The sequence below is a fragment of the Heptranchias perlo genome, chromosome 3 (genome assembly GCF_035084215.1).
Source record: "Heptranchias perlo isolate sHepPer1 chromosome 3, sHepPer1.hap1, whole genome shotgun sequence".
Lineage (NCBI taxonomy): Eukaryota > Metazoa > Chordata > Chondrichthyes > Hexanchiformes > Hexanchidae > Heptranchias > Heptranchias perlo.
The window spans coordinates 68,169,540-68,187,195 of record NC_090327.1 but is presented as its reverse complement, the minus strand read 5'-3'; the positions used below and the strand labels follow the sequence as shown (position 1 = coordinate 68,187,195).

The 17,656-nt window shown below is 42.7% G+C and overlaps 1 protein-coding gene across 2 annotated transcripts in view; it reads right to left on the bottom strand.

Moving 5' to 3' along the window:
- fam110b (family with sequence similarity 110 member B) overlaps positions 1-17,656 on the bottom strand; it is a 123,147-nt gene that overhangs the window by 9,819 nt on the left and 95,672 nt on the right. The window lies entirely within an intron of this gene.

Below are 17,656 nucleotides of genomic sequence, written 5' to 3'. Positions count from 1 at the left end.
TACTGGTTCAGGAGGGGGGCAGCGGATGAGATGTGGGAGCGCTTTGAGTGGCATCCCACTTCCATGTTCCCGTTCACCATCATCCCTCTCCCAGGCCGACACAACATCACTCCCACCACTCTGCTGGCCCAGAGGCTGGTGAACAGATGTGCCACGTTCTAAGACCACGGCTAAAGTTTCTGTCTGCCTATTTGAGGCGGCAGACATGTTGGCATCCAGAGTCTGCACAGCTGTTGTCATGGCCTGCATGGACTTATTAGAGTCCATGCAGGCCATGGACTCTAATGAGTCCATGCTCAATGGAGGATAGTATTCTCTCCATCGTAGATATTCCCGCACTTACCTGCGCCACCACTCCACCAGCAATGGAGCTGGACTCCTCCACCCTCTCTGCTATTGTGGAGAGTGTGCGTGACACGTTCTCCATTACTTCACAAAGGTGCAACTGTACCTCTATCATTCTCAATCTCAACGATGGCCCCCGGGGTTCAGCATCTGCATCCAGCTGAGCACAGCTTGGAGAGGAGTATGCCCCCGACACGGACTCTCCTCAGCAGTCCCTGCCACCAGTGTCTGCCCATGCACACTTGTGAGTGGTGAATCACCAACTATCTGGCTAACAGGACCCACCGAAGTGCCAGTATCTGCGCTGGTGCATGGCTGTTATGTCATGTGACAGTGCATCCTCAGAAGGATTAAGCTCCTCTGAGGAATCGCCTTTTTCCATTGCAGCTGAATGTTGCTAAATCCGTGAAGGCCCTGGAAAATAACAGAAACCGATGCTAATTATTCATCGGAAAAGTGACAATCTTTCCAATGACCATGCTGAGGTCTGGAATAGTTCAATCATTGATAAAATCAATTCATCATGCGTGTGGAAGATGTTAAAGTTCTGTCACCAGCCATCTGCGGGTTGCCAGTCTCTCCATCTCCGATGGACAGGATTTGGGTGAATCAGCAAATGAACTCTCTTTTCCCAACCTGGTTAGGTCATTAAACTGCTTCCTCCTGCTGCTCAGCTCTTCTGCCACCTCCAGCCACACCTTCTTGGTGGCAGAAGCAGATCTCTTCCTCCTGTCAGCTGGGTACAGGATGTCTCTCCTGCTTCTCACACCAGCCAGTAACACCTCAAGGGAAGCATCGCTGAACCTGGGTGTTGCCTTTGCTCTGTGTTGCTCCAATAGCCTCCGCTGTTTACAATATATATCAATAGCTTGGATGAAGGGACCAAGTGTAATGTATCCAAGTTTGCTGATGTTATAAAGCTAGGTTGGAAAGTAAGCTGTGAGGACGACGCAAAGGGATGTAAACAGGTTAAGTGAGTGGGTGAGAAGGTGGCAGATGGAATATAATGTGGAATTATCCACTTTGGTAGGAAGAATAGAAAAGCAGAATTTTTTTTTTAAAAAGGTGAGAGACTAAGAAATGTTGGTATTCAGAGGGATTTGGGTGTCCTTGTACATGAATCACGGAAAGTTAACATGCAGATACAGCCAGCAATTAGGAAGGCAAATGGTATTTTAGCCTTTATTGCAAGGGGGTTGGAGTATGAGTAAGGTGGTCTTACTGCAATTATATAGAACTCTGGTGAAATCATACCTGGAGTACTGTGTACAGTTTTGGTCTCCTTACCTAGGAAGGATATACTTGCCTTAGAGGGGGCGAGACGAAGGTTCACTACATTGATTCCTGGGATGAGAGAGTTGTCCTATGAGGAGAGATTGAGTAGAATGGACTTATATTTTTTAGAGTTTAGAAGAATGAGAAGTGATCTCATTGAAACGGATAAATTTTTTAGAGGGCTCGACAGGGTAGATGCTGAGAGGCTGTTTCCCCTAGCTGGAGAGTCTAGAACTAGGGGTCATAGTCTCAAGATAAGGGGTCAGCCATTTAGGACTGAGATGAGGAAAAGTTTCTTCACTCGGAGGGTTGTGAATCTTCGACATCCACAGCCCTCTGGGGTAGAGAATTCCAGTCATTGAGTATATTCAAAAGACTGAGATCGATAGATTTTGGGACACTAAGGGAATCAAAGGATATGGGGATCGGGCAGATTAGTGGAGTTGAGGTTGAAGGTCAGCCATGATCTTACTGAATGGCGGAGCAGGCTCGAGGGGCCGTGTGGCCTTCTCCTGCTCCTATTTCTTATGTTCTTTTTTCTCTTGTTCCTCCTTTCTCCTTCAAAATCCATCTTGCCATTGGCCCTTTAAATACTCCAGTCCACAGCACATCATGCCGCAGTACACCCACAGCGCAGCTCGGAGACACGAAACCCGGAAGTAAAATTAAGGGCCTTCAATTGAGTGATCGCTCAAACAGACACACTAAAAATATTTCCGTGTTTCCCATGCGACTATTTACCCAACCGCTGAGTTCCTGCCGCCACACTAAAATCATGCCCGATGACTTTTCAACAAACAGGCCACTAATCTCAAGCGATTGAGTAGATGATTGAGGGCCTCCTGAGAGGGGCCAAGCTAATGCTGCTCCCTACACTGCATTTATTCTCTTAACCTTCTTTAAACAGCATCAACTCAATCTAGATCGTAGCGGTCCTGGTCCTCAGTTCTACATCATCTTTCACCTCTTCCATTGTTTTAATAAAAAAAATTGTTCTTCCTTTCCTTTTTTTGGTTTATTTTGAGTTGGGCCCTCATAGGAGGACCAGGAGGCTGCAACATGAAAAGATATTGATTTATACCGGAATAAAATTGTTCCCAGGAAAAAGTTGCAAAAATGTAGAATTTACTCTCATGCAATAATCACTATTAAAGCAGTAAACAACTGTTTACAAATCAGAATGGAATATCGAAGAAAAAGCAAACATGCTTGATGGAGACAACAGTATAAAATTCCTGCTGCTAACAGGAGAAAATAAAAAATTAAGGCAACTCTCCAAGGGAGAATGTAAGGAAAGGTTGGGGGGGGGGGGGGGGAAGATAGGGGCTCAGCTGGCTTCTAAATGGGGCTCACACGTTAATAGTTAGTGTTTACGCTGATATTCAGCATTTCTTCAGCCCTTCCATGTTTTTAGTGGCAGCACTCTAAAATCAATGTTTTGCAACTTTTGCCTCAGAATGCCATTAAATGTTATTGCAAGCGTGAATCTGCCAAGTTCCGTGCATGTGCAAACAGTGACAATTTGTGCACAGGCATGGAGTTCAGTGGATTGGCACAGATGCAAATCAGAATAGTTGTGCAATCAAGGTGAGGGAACACATAGGTCCTGTGCAGGCTGGGTATCTCTGCAGACCAGTAGGGAATTGGACCTTGTTTGTGAAAGGGGTTGAAAATATTAAACTTGCAGTCAGTTACAGAGAACTTTTATATTTTGCTTAAATTTGAGCCATTGTGCATCTCGCTGTTAAAAAAAAGAATGGGTGAAAAGATTTGCGCTAAAGCCTCATCCCCCAAAGACAGCAGGATTTTATATGTGTAATTTCCTCCCCTACCCTGACCCCTACAAGGGTGAGACACCCTCTTTTCAAGACATTTTCTCCCTTTTCTGTTCGGCAAATAAACCAGCATAATTCTTGAAAGGGCTTTTTACTGCTTTCATATTTTCTATTTTCTCCCCTCCCACCTGAAACAATTGACTCTTTGCAGGGATACAATCTGAACTTCCCTCCAGAAAGACACCATCAATTCTGTGTTGTCAACGTTTGGATTTACTCGAGCCTTTCACTTATTTATGGATTTCTCCTCCTGATGTAAGTGAGGAACGCTGCGCTTGAAATCCTGGGGACCAGGGGAAGGAAAAGTGCCAATATCCGGGTAGGTGGGTAGAATTTAGGACAAGGAGCCAGTTATGCTGTGTCCATACCTCTTTTTTCACCCATCAGAAATTCTGAAAGAAGTGGATGCAAAAGCATTTGGACAGCCTTATTATGATGTCACGACCTATTTCCCATCATTTAACCCAAGCAAGGCTTGTCATATGCGGCCCTGGTTTTCAGCATTGCTAAGGATCTTGGAGGGGGAGGAACTAAAATTTAAAATGCTATTTTCCTGACAACAATCCATTGCAGAGCATTCGATTAGAATTGGGGAATTTGGTCTAATGGGAAAGCAGTAGCACTTAAAATTAAAAAAAAAATATGTTGGGCCAGAACTGTGGATCCAATTATCACACGACAAGGTACAATCCCTCCCCTGCCCACCAGTACCGTAAATGATGTGGACTATCACATGCGATATGTAAAGCCCGATCCTGCGATCGGGGTCAGAGGCTCAGCTATGGGCGGAGAAAAGTTTGGTTCACCAAAGATCCACTCCCAAAAGGCCGCTCCGGAATTTCTGGGCTGCTGTGTTTCCCTACAGCTTAATTTACAAAGCCTGGACAATTACTTAGTTTTCAAATGTCAGGGCAGTTCTTGGGTTGTCAGCTTTTTAGGGTCTGTGTCAGCTTTTTTTTTTGAAGCTATTGATTAGCTTTTGCTGGTTTTCTAGCTTAGCATATATAAGGAGGGAACTACTTAAAGGAAGTGTTCCTGGTGCATGACAGGCAATATTCTGCTGCATGTGCAGACTGAATTTTAAACAGATTACAAAGAAAAACGATTGTTATGTAGTAAGTTGAAGTTACATTAATTAACAGGCTAGGTTTTAAAGATTTAACCATTAAATTAATATGGCTTTTGGATCACAAGCTTATAAAGTAAATATAACTGATGGAAGTGCCCTACCTGAGAGTGATTCTACTTTTGGCAAGCGCTCAGAGGAAGTACTTTCACATCACTTGGGCTACACACCAGTTACACTGCAACTACAATGGATGTGGGTTCATCTTTTTAACCTTTACTTAATGACTAGCACTTTTAATGATAAACGACCCTTCATCTCATACACATTTCATGTTACCTGTTCAGATATGTATAATCTTACATTTACTGTATCCAGATTAAAGTGCTTCGCCAGTTTAACAAACAACGGTGCTGTTAAACCAGACATAAATCTACGATAAATACAAAGAGATAAGCAGCATCACTCAATACCTCCACACAGCTTGCCTGACCAGTTTCCCAGGAATTAAATATCTGATTTACTGACACTGCACAGTGTTAGAATGTGCAGCTCCATACATTAGTCAATGATTCTTCTGTAGGCAAACAGGGCAGCCATTCCACACACAGCAAGACCCCACAAACAGCACTGACATGAACAGTTATATATAGAAATACATAGAAGTTACAATACGGAAACAGGTCATTCAGCCCAACTAGTCAGTGTTGCTGTTTACAATCCATGTGAGCAAATAGTCTTAATCATGTTTACTACCCTGTTCCCATATCCCTTCATCTTCATTTACCTATTCAATCTAATATTGAATGTTTACAGTTTCTGCCTAAACCAATAACCCAGGGAGTCAATTCCACAACCTCAAGTGTGTGTGAAGAAGTTTCTCTTGCTATAAATGTTTTACATTTAATCTTTTATCTATGGCCCCTTGTTCTGGTCCCCTCAACTACTGGAAACTGTCTGCTTCTATCTACCTTGTTCCATTTTTCATAATTTTAAACACCATATCACCTTGTAATCTGCATTGCTTCAATGGAAAAAAAAACACCAAATTTTTCAAATCTTTCTATGTATTTGTATTTCTTCAAAACAGGCAGAATCCTAGTGAATCTACATTGTACCCACTCTAAAACCTCAATACCCTTACTATTGTGTGCAGCCCAATATTGCACACAGTGCTCTAACAGGGGTCTCAAGGTTTTATATAGGTTCATCATTACCTCTTGACTTTTATATTGTATACCTCACAATATCATCTAAAATTTTATCAGCTTCCTTTAAGGCCTTATCAACCTGAAGGGCTGCCTTTACTGTTCTATGTACCTGTACCACCCAATCTCTCTGCTCTTCCACAGCACCGAGCCTACTTCTGTTCAGAGTATAATTACTGTTTTTTTAAAACCAAAATGTATCACCTCACACTCACTGACATTGAATTCCACCTGCCACTTTTTAGCCCAATCCCACATCTTATCAAACAGAAACCACAATACTGCAGATGCTGTAAATCTGAAACAAAAACAGAAAATTCGAGGAACACTCAGCAAGTCAGGCACAGCATTTGTGGAGAGAGACAAGTAAACATTTCAGGCATTACCCTCCATCAGAGCCAGAAAATGTTAGAGGAATAGCTTATAAGAAGGAAGCTGTTCATCTGTAATATTTTCTGGTTTTGAAGAAGGGAAATGCCTGAAACATTAACTTTTCACTTCTCTAAACTGAACTTTCTCACTTCAGATGCAATGCCTAACTTGCTGATTGCCCCCATCTTATCAATATCCTTTGCAGCTTTCTTTGGTCTTCTAACGATACTTCCTATTTTAGTATCATCTGCAAATTCAGATACCACTCCCTCCAGACCTATATCCAAATCACTAATGTACACAGTGAGCAGAAGTGGTCCTGGAACTGAACCCTGTGGACCACTACCCACTTCGAACCACTATGAAAACTGCTCCTACAATCTGTGTTCCCCCTTCTAACCAATTTTTAATCCAGTTTGCTATCCTCCTCTGAATTCCATACCCATTAATCTTCTCAGTTAATCTGTTTTGGCCCAGACAGTTGCTCCAAATACTAGGAAGACTCTCTGCGTTTTTCAAATAGCCGCCTTCTTGAATCGCTGCAGTCCGTGTGGTGAAGGCTCTCCCACAGTGCTGTTAGGGAGTTCCAGGATTTTGACCCAGCGACGATGAAGGAACGGCGATATATTTCCAAGTCGGGATGATGTGTGGCTTGGAGAGGAACGTGCAGGTGGTGTTGTTCCCATGTGCCTGCTGCTCTTGTCCTTCTAGGTGGTAGAGGTCGCGGGTTTGGGAGGTGCTGTCAAAGAAGCCTTGGCGAGTTGCTGCAGTGCATCCTGTAGACGGTACACACTGCAGCCACAGTGCGCCGGTGGTGAAGGGAGTGAATGTTTAGGGTGGTGGATGGGGTGCCAATCAAGCGGGCTGCTTTATCTTGGATGGTGTCGAGCTTCTTGAGTGTTGTTGGAGCTGCACTCATCCAGGCAAGTGGAGAGTATTCCATCACACTCCTGACTTGTGCCTTGTAGATGGTGGAAAGGCTTTGGGGAGTCAGGAGGTGAGTCACTCGCCGCAGAATACCCAGCCTCTGACCTGCTCTTGTAGCCACAGTATTTATATGGCTGGTCCAGTTAAGTTTCTGGTCAATGGTGACCCCCAGGATGTTGATGGTGGGGGACTCGGCGATGGTAATGCCATTGAATGTCAAGGGGAGGTGGTTAGACACTCTCTTGTTGGAGATGGTCATTGCCTGGCACTTGTCTGGCACGAATATTACTTGCCACTTATCAGCCCAAGCCTGGATGTTGTCCAGCTCTTGCTGCATGCGGGCACGGACTGCTTCATTATCTGAGGGGTTGCGAATGGAACTGAACACTGTGCAATCATCAGCGAACATCCCCATTTCTGACCTTATGATGGAGGGAAGGTCATTGATGAAGCAGCTGAAGATGGTTGGTCCGAGGATACTGCCCTGAGGAACTCCTGCAGCAATGTCCTGGGGCTGAGATGATTGGCCTCCAACAACCATTACCATCTTCCTTTGTGCTAGGTATGACTCCAGCCACTGGACAGTTTTCCCCGATTCCCATTGACTTCAATTTTACTAGGGCTCCTTGGTGCCACACTCGGTCAAATGCTGCCTTGATGTCAAGGGCAGTCACTCTCACCTCACCTCTGGAATTCAGCTCTTTTGTCCATGTTTGGACCAAGGCTGGAATGAGGTCTGGAGCTGAGTGGTCCTGCGGAACCCAAACTGAGCATCGGTGAGCTGGTTATTGGTGATAGCACTGTTGACGACACCTTCCATCACTTTGCTGATGATTGAGAGTAGACTGATGGGGCGGTAATTGGCCGGATTGGATTTGTTCTGCTTTTTGTGGACATGACATACCTGGGCAATTTTCCACATTGTTGGGTAGATGGCAGTGTTGTTGCTATACTGGAACAGTTTGGGTAGAGGCGCAGCTAGTTCTGGAGCACAAGACTTCAGCACTACAGCCGGGATGTTGTCGGGGCCCATAGCCTTTGCTGTATCCAGTGCACTCAGCCGTTCCTTGATATCAAGTGGAGTGAATCGAATTGCCTGGAGACTGGCATCTGTGATGGTGGCGATATTGGGAGGAGGCCGAGATGGATCATCCACTCGGCCCTTCTGGCTGAAGATGGTTGCAAACGCTTCAGCCTTGTCTTTTGCACTCACGTGCTGGACTCCGCCATCATTGAGGATGAGGATGTTTAGAGCCTCCTCCTCCCATTAGTTGTTTAATTGTCCACCACCATTCATGACTGGATGTGGCAGGGCTGCAGAGCTTTGATCTCATCTGTTGGTTGTGGATTCGCATAGCTCTGTCTATAGCATGTTGCTTCCACTGTTTAGCAGTCCTGAGTTGCAGCTTCACCAGTTTGGCACCTCATTTTTAGGTACGCCTGGTGCTGCTCCTGGCATGCTCATCTACACTCCTCATTGAACCAGGATTGATCCCCTGGCTTGTTGGTAATGGTAGAGTGAGGAATATGCCGGGCCATGAGGTTACAGATTGTGCTGGAATACAATTCTGCTGCTGCTGATGGCTCACAGTGCCTCATGGATGCCTACTTTTGAGCTGCTAGATCTGTCCTGAATCTGTCCCATTTAGCATGGTGATAGTGCCACACAACACGTTGGATGGTGTCCTCAGTGCAAAGACGGGACTTCGTCTCCATGAGGTCTGTGCGGTGGTCACTCCTACCAATACGGTCATAGACAGATGCATTTGCGACAGGTAGATTGGTGAGGACGAGGTCCCTCGTGTTGGTTCGCTCACCACCTGCTGCAGGCCCAGTCTGGCAGCTATGTTTTTCAGGACTCGGCCAGCTTGGTCAGTAGTGGTGTTACCGAGCCACTCATGGTGATGGACATTGAAGTCCCCCACCCAGAGTACATTCTGCTACCCTCAGTGCTTCATCCAAGTGGTGTTCAACATGGAGGAGGACTGATTCATCAGCTGAGGGAGGGCGGTAGGTGGTAATCAGCAGGAGGTTTCCTTGCCCATGTTTGACCTGACGCCACGAGAGTTCATGGGGTCCAGAGTCAAAGTTGAGGACTCCCAGGGTTACTCCCTCTTGACTTTATATCACTGTACCGCCACCTCTGGTGGGTCTATCCTGCCGGTGGCACAGGGCATACCCAGGGATGGTGGTGGAAGATTCTGGGATGTTGGCTGAAAGGTATGATTCTGTGAGTATGGCTATGTCAGGCTGTTGCTTGACTAGTCTGTGGGACAGCTCTCCCAATTTTGGCACAAGTCCCCATATGTTAGTGAGGAGGACTTTGCAGGGTCAACTGGGCTTGATTTGCCTTTGTCGTGTCCGGTGCCTAGTGGTCAGATGCTGGGTGGTCCGTCCGGTTTCATTCTTATTATGACTTTTCGTAGCGAGATTTTACAACTGAGTGGCTTGCTAGGCCATTTCAGAGGGCGATTAAGAATCAATAACATTGCTGTGGGTCTGGAGTCACATATAGGCCAGACCAGGTAAGGACGGTAGGTTTCCTTCCCTAAAGGACATTAGTGAACCAGATGGGTTTTTACAACAATCTGTTAGTTTTATGGCCATCATTACTGATACTAGCATTTTAATTCCAGATTTTATTTAATTAATTGAATTTAAATTCCCCAACTGCCGTGGCAGGATTTGAACTCATGACTCTGGATTATTAGTCCAGGCCTCTGGATTACTAGTCCAATAACACAACCACTATGCTACCGTACCCATTGGTAGATTAAGTAAATCAAAAGTAACATTAGATCATTAAACTAAGACAAATAACTTTACACCAAAATTACTTTTAAGTGGTGCATGTCTTCATAAGAACTAATCGGAGAAGAACCATAAGGCGGCTATTCAGGGCTGATGTTGGCAATGATAGTTTGGATTAGGTCATTGGCATGTATATTTATGAGGGTTCAGAAGGATCAATCCTCCAAAAAGGACAAAATATTTGAGGAAACGGGTGGACATCACATCGAAGGTGGGATAACAAAAGGCTGATGAAGATGACGAAACAAGAACACGAGGAGCATAACCTTTCATGAACTCATGTTGGCTTCCAATATTGCCTTCACTCTAATTAAATGTGGTTTTGCTGGTTCCTTTATAATAGATTTCAGTATTTTTCCTATTACAGATGTTAAGCTAAATGCCTCTGATTTCTAGGATCATGCTTCTGACTTTTAAAAAAATACACAACTGTAACAGGACAATCTTTTATTTAATGATATGAAAAGTTTAAGCCATAACTATCCATGCTTCTACCTCAATTCTGTTGCAGTTTTGGATGGCTGAATAAGTTTCCACCAAAATGAAAATAACAGCTGATTAAATATTGGAGATACTGTAAGCCCCAAAAATTATTTTATTTCATCGGGGCACTGATTGGTGATGCACCTAGTCTTCAATAGGAGCTCAGGTAAGACTGAGGTAAGACTCTAAATTAGTTTTGTTTACAAAATATCATTTTGAAAAATGCAGTAATATGTGAACCTCAGTCATTTGTGATTTTGTTGATTTGTTCTGAGCGACTGACTGCACCACATATAATGTGCATGATATCCCATGGCTGTTCAAAAAGATCTTTGGTTGGATGGGGAACACTTCAATTGCTGGTGGTATGACACATCTCTTTCAAAAAGGTATTACATATTTTTTTCCAAAATAAAATATCTTATTTATACTGTATAACAGTGTAAAGAATGCTATATTAGGAATTGCTAAATCTACCTAGAGGTGCACCTTTCCACCTGGCGTTGCGATAATCATCAAGAAAAACCTTAGAAAACATTGTTGGTTTGGTACCTGCATCAACAATGTAATTGGATTTTCTAGGCTTCAAACCATCAAAAATAAGTCTAATTTCAATTTCAGAACATTAAATACTGTTCCATCACAGACCATCTTCATTGTAACCCAATGGATTTTCAGTAACTGCAAGATGAAAAAATATCAATATTTGGAAAATAATAAATGTTATTTAAGTTTTTAAAAAAAGATTAAAACAGTGCAATATCCAGATGTTTTACTATCCTTGGAATGAAACGGTTGGGGGGGGGGTGGCGGGTAGTGAAAACTCTCCGCTAGTTTCCCACTACTGATCATTACTTTTAAATGTTATTGTGCATATGTACATATACTGAAAGGCGATTAACAAGTGTGAGCTGACCGGTTTCAAAATATAAACTTATAACTTGTTGATCTCAAGAACAGTTCCCATCCACAGCATTCCTTTTCCACCAGCCCTCCTCTCCTCAAGACAGTGATTCATGCTGGGACAGTTCCACAGGAAATAGCAGTTCTCCCAATATCTTGCCTAAATAGCCATTCTTCACGTAAAAGCCCCAACATGAATATGTTAACCGAGACAACTAGGTCCTGAGACATGCCATTAATATATATTTGATTAAACATGCCTGTTCTAGCTTTTGATGTTTTGAAAAGGAATTTTAGTCATGAAGTCACTGAGCTGGTATTTCATTTGTGTTTAAAGAAAGAAATGTATGATGCAGGAACATGTCAATTTATGATGGTTTTAATTAATATTAATAAAAACTTAACAAGAACATGTGTACAAAAGATAGATTATGGAAGCTGGAACAAGGCTAATACCTGCCCAGAAGAGATGGCAAATTCTTGCAATCAAACCAATGTTGAAGAACTGTCAAGTATTACTGCAACAATTAGCTTAATCGTAGCTTGCATTCATATTATAATTTCTTGGCTTCTCTGATCCTGATGCTTCCCCTGAAATGGTTGTTCTGATAAATCCTGTAAATAAAGGAAAAGCTGCCCTACCTACTGTAATCTTTTCCTACTTCCCACTACTTAGATAACCAACTGATTTTGACACACAGGTACACCAGTGTTATCACTAGGTTCTCAGTAATCATAATATATACACACACACACACGTTCACTCAGCAATGTGACCTGACCACATGGCTCTGGGTGACAGTACCACCTGGATTCACAGATAATAGATTAGGCCAGTCTGAAATATTTATATACTCCCTGCATCTTCAAATTCTTTCAAACTTGGGTTTCTTTCTTAGAATACGGGAGCGAGCAGGCACATACTGGTCCCTCCTAAGGCTAGTCAGACTTCCCAAACACTCTTGGGGGCATTTGGATTGGGAGAGAGATGTATACTTTTGCTTCTGGCTGAAGAAAGTTGCAAATCATCTGTGTATGTCCCCAATATTGGCACAATTTGCATATTTTTCATAGAGCACAGTAGGCCACAACTCTTGTGAGCTTAATCTGTAAGTCACTTTGGCCTCTTCAGGTCACTAGCTATATGTGGTTGGTTGACCTTTAGCATCCAACACATGCATTTTCAAACAGATTCCAATCTTTTGTGTTTCTATCCTGTTACAACCTTGTTACTTTCATTGCTAATTTCACTTGATTCATTCCCCTCTATAAACAAAAACAAAAAGTTTGGAAAAAGGACACGGAAAGTCCCATTTAAATTACAGTTGCATTGCAACATAAGAACCTCATACGTTCTGAGAAAAGTTGAACTGGAGATGGTGCAGCTTTCTGCAATACTGCCGTGTCTCTGCAGAAAAGTGTACAATTTTCCCCCAGTTTACGAAGAGGCTGTAGGAAAAACTCAGTTAAACTAATATGCTTTGATGTTTTGAGTCATGCTTCTTGTATGATATTGTGAATTTAACCCCTCAAACTTTTTCCATCATTGTAAACAATTTTACAACACCAAGTTATAGTCCAACGATTTTATTTTTAATCCCACAAGCTTTCGGGGGCTTTCCCCTTCCTCAGGCAGTGTGGAAAAGACAATTTCGAATCCTTTGCATTTTAAGATCACAGAACAAAGCCTGGTGATTACTGCCCGTTGCCAAGGCAATCACAGTGAGCAGACAGAAAGGTGTCACCTAAAAAGGCCACCGAATATACAAACCCCCCCAAAAAAAGAGAGAGAGATAAGGAAGACAGTCAATGACCCGTTATATTAAAAACAGATAACATTTGTTCGCTGGTGGGGTTATGTGTAGTGTGACATGAACCCAAGATCCCGGTTGAGGCCGTCCTCATGGGTGCGGAACTTGGCTATTAATTTCTGCTCGACGATTTTGCGTTGTCGTGTGTCTCGAAGGCCGCCTTGGAGTACGCTTACCCGTCCATCATAACCACTGCTAGAGACAGACATGTTGTGTGCCAGTTTATGGACAGATAAAATATCTTGAAGTTATACAGTGCCTTTAAAATACAAAAAGTTACTAAGGTGCTTTAAATGGGGGGGGGGGGGGGGGGGGGGCGGGGGGAAAGAGAGAAGAAAAAAAGATAAAAGGAATAAAGGAGCAGACAGCGAGCCGTGGTGAGAGATTTAGCAGAGCTGACCAAAAGCTTGGTCTAAAGAACTGATTTTCAGAAGATTTTTTTTTTAAAAAAGGTGCAGAAATGTGTGGAGAAGTTTAGGCAGGCAATATCAAAGAGTAGGGTCAAGATGGCTGAAGGCGCTCCCTCCATTCATCCCAAAGTTGGAGGCAGAGATGGACAAAAGGCCAGAATTGGAGACTGAAAGGGTGCGGCAGCGGATATATGGCTGGAGGAGGCTGCAGATAGGTTGGGGCGAGGCCATGGACAAAACAGAATATAAGTGCAGATAGGGCAGAGATGGGCAATATTATGGAGGTCGAAGTAGGTGGTCTTTATGATTGAGAGGATATGGGGTCGGAAGCTCAGCTCCGGGTCAAATAGGACACCAAGGTTGTACAAGATTAAGGCACTATATAAACAAAATAATATAATGGTCAAGTACCATTATATTTCATAAATCTGATTTTAATGATTTCCTACACAAAGTGGAAACAATTAAGATATACTGTTCGTGATGAGATCAGTTTTATATCCACAATAAAATTGGTGTGTGCTGGGATTCCACATGGAATGCTTTATGAGGTGGAAATTAGTATGGCTGTTAACAATTCATCATTCTGAAAATTGAAGAGTAACATTGGTAAAAGCTACAATTTTCTGTATTCATGCACAGATCTATCAGTATAACAATTTATCAGCAGGGGTTCCTTCATCACAATAGTGGGCAAAGCAGAAGAGAAAAATCCAAAGTTTTTTTTATTTCTGCTTGATTTATTTGAATCATTAAAAAGCTTAGTCCATCTTCTCTCGCATTAACAAAAATTAAAGTGTCATAGTACCTCACTTTGATGAAACACCTGCAGACATCTCTAGCCCCAGCATTAATTTGCCATAATTTTATTATAGAATCAGCAAATGTTTTTAAAACCTGCCTCAGTAACTACCCCAATAAGCAATTGCTTCCTTCTTTCCCCACCCCAAGCAAACAGAAATCTGGCTGCAGAGATGTAGCTGACATACCAGACACGTTACAGACCACAGATGTCCAGCAGAATTAAACTCAGTGAATGAACCAACAACCCACTGCACAGGGCACCAAACTGCTCATCCTCCCATATATTACCAGGTTTTAATTTCTCCAGCTCCTACCTCTCACAGAATGCTTTCTTGCTGTACGGCATCATCTTCAGCAAATTTTCTTCAAGAACAGCTCTTTTCTTCAAGTGTCAGCCTTGGCTCAGTGGTAGCATTTTCGCCTCGGAAGCAGAAGGTTGTGGCTTCAAGTCCCACTCCAAAGATTTGAGCACATAATCTAGGATGACACTCCTAGTGCAGTACTGAGGGAGTGCTGCACTGTCAAAGGTGCCATCTTTCAGATGAACCGTTAAACGGAGGCCCCATCTACACTCTCAGATGGATGTAAAAGATCCTATTCGAAGACGAGCAGGGGAGTCCTGGCCAATATTTATCCCTCAACCAACCCCACCAAAAATAGATTATCTGATCATTTATCTCATTGCTTTTTGTGGGACCTTGCTGTGTGCAAATTGGCTGCTGCGTTTCCTACATTAGAACAGTGACTACACTTCTAAAAGTACTTCATTGGCTGTAAAGCACTTTAGGACATCCTGAGGTGTTTATATAGCACCTTCAACGACAAGTTCTTTCTTTCTTCTTTGATCCAGCTTAAACCAGAAGAAACAAACATTTCCTTTAACATGTGGTGGTAGATTCTCACTAATGAATCCATAAAAGAACTTCACCTCATCTTTTGAGGAGTTATTACACAAATTGACAAGCGCCAACAAGGCATAATTCCAAAGATTTTTGTGCGAGCAGCCTCAATTCCCTAAATCAAGGGTAATCAATATATAAACCATGGTCAACTATGGCCCTTAGTCTGGAAACAAACCAATCCTGCAACTCCTGCCCCACCAACTGTTAAAGAAGTGCAACTGGGCCCTGGCATAAGTGCAATTTCACATTGGTGACGTTTAAGGATTAAAATATAAGGTTTAAGTTAAAAGGGTTCTTCACCTAATTAGCTTGATTGGCATTTTAAGTTCAGGAACAGTAAAAATTTACTGATGTGTTAAACCATTACCAAAAAGCAGGGTGTCGCAGTAATATCACCAAATATGGCATTTCCTCTTGGCAATAGATAGGCAGTAAAATTACTAACACTTTGTCCCTTATTCTTTAAGGTGTTGTGCCTTTCAGGAATGAACTGTAAAATAAAACTTAACACATCAAAATAGTAAGTTTGAAAAAGAAATTTGTTAAGGCTGAAACTCCTCACATTGTCACAATTTTCCATCTTTCTGAGAACAGGAGTCATTAGCAATTTGACAGCTAGAATACATTAATTAACTTTTTGTCTAATTAAATAGACAAAAAAAAATCAAAAACAAGGAAAAAGCCAGTAATCTCGCTATACTTCTGAACTATGAACAATTCTATGTTGCATTAGGAAATAGAGAAAAAAATGCTTGTTCTGGTTAATGCAATGGAAGAAGGAGGAGTCTTGATCAAAGTTTTTTTTAAATCGTAGATACAATAAGTGTTAATCCAGAGCATTTGCAACAATAAACATTTGTAAATTATGTTCCAAGAAACATCAATACACAATGGATGGAATCCCACATAAGAACATAAGAACATAAGAAATTGGAGCAGGAGTAGGCCAATCGGCCCCTCGAGCCTGCTCCGCCATTCAATAAGATCATGGCTGATCTGATCCCAACCACAAATCTAAAGAACACAAGAAGTAGGAGCAGGACCCAGCCACACAGCCCCTGGGCCCGCTCCGCCACCCACAGGGCCTTGACCGATCCGAACTCAGCTTCATGTCCAATTTCCTGCCCGCTCCCCATAACCCCTAATTCCCTTTACTTCTAGAAAACTGTCTATTTCTGTTTTAAATTTATCTAATGATGTAGCTTCCACAGCTTCCTGGGGCAGCAAATTCCACAGACCTACCACCCTCTGAGTGAAGAAGTTTCTCCTCATCTCAGTTTTGAAAGAGCAGCCCCTTATTCTAAGATTATGCCCCCTAGTTCTAGTTTCACCCATCTTTGGGAACATCCTTACTGCATCCACCCGATCAAGACCCTTCACAATCTTATATGTTTCAATAAGATCGCCTCTCATTCTTCTGAACTCCAATGAGTAGAGTCCCAATCTACTCAACCTCTCCTCATATGTCCGCCCCCTCATCCCCGGGATTAACCGAGTGAACCTTCTTTGTACTGCCTCGAGAGCAAGTATGTCTTTTCTTAAGTATGGAGACCAAAACTGTATGCAGTATTCCAGGTGCGGTCTCACCAATACCTTATATAACTGCAGCAATACCTCCCTGTTTTTATATTCTATCCCCCGAGCAATAAAAGCCAACATTCAGTTGGCTTTCTTGATCACCTGCTGCACCTGCATACCAACTTTTTGATTTTCTTGCACTAGGACCCCCAGATCCCTTTGTACTGCAGTACTTTCCAGTCTCTCGCCATTAAGAAAATAACTTGCTCTCTGATTTTTCCTGCCAAAGTGCATAACCTCACATTTTCCAATATTATATTGCATCTGCCAAATCTCCACCCACTCACCCAGCCTGTCTATATCCCCCTGCAGGTTTTTTATGTCCTCCTCACTCTCTACTTTCCCTCCCATCTTTGTATCATCTGCAAATTTTGATATGTTGCACTCGGTCCCCTCCTCCAAATCGTTAATATAGATTGTAAAGAGTTGGGGACCCAGCACCGACCCCTGTGGAACACCACTGGTTACTGGTTGCCAGTCCGAAAATGAACCATTTATCCCAACTCTCTGCTTCCTGTTCGATAACCAATCCTCCACCCATGCCAGAATGTTACCCCCAATCCCGTGATTTTTCATCTTAAGTAATAATCTTTTATGTGGCACCTTGTCGAATGCCTTCTGGAAGTCTAAATACACTATGTCCACTGGTTCCCCTTTATCCACCCTGTACGTTATATCCTCAAAGAACTCAAGCAAATTTGTCAGACATGACTTCCCCTTCATAAAGCCATGCTGACTTTGTCCTATTAAATTATGCTTATCTAAATGTTCCGTTACTGTCTCCTTAATAATAGACTCCAAAATTTTACCCACCACAGATGTTAAGCTAACTGGCCTATAATTTCCAGCCTTCTGCCTACTACCCTTTTTAATTAACGGTGTTACATTAGCAGTTTTCCAATCTGCCGGGACCTCTCCTGAGTCCA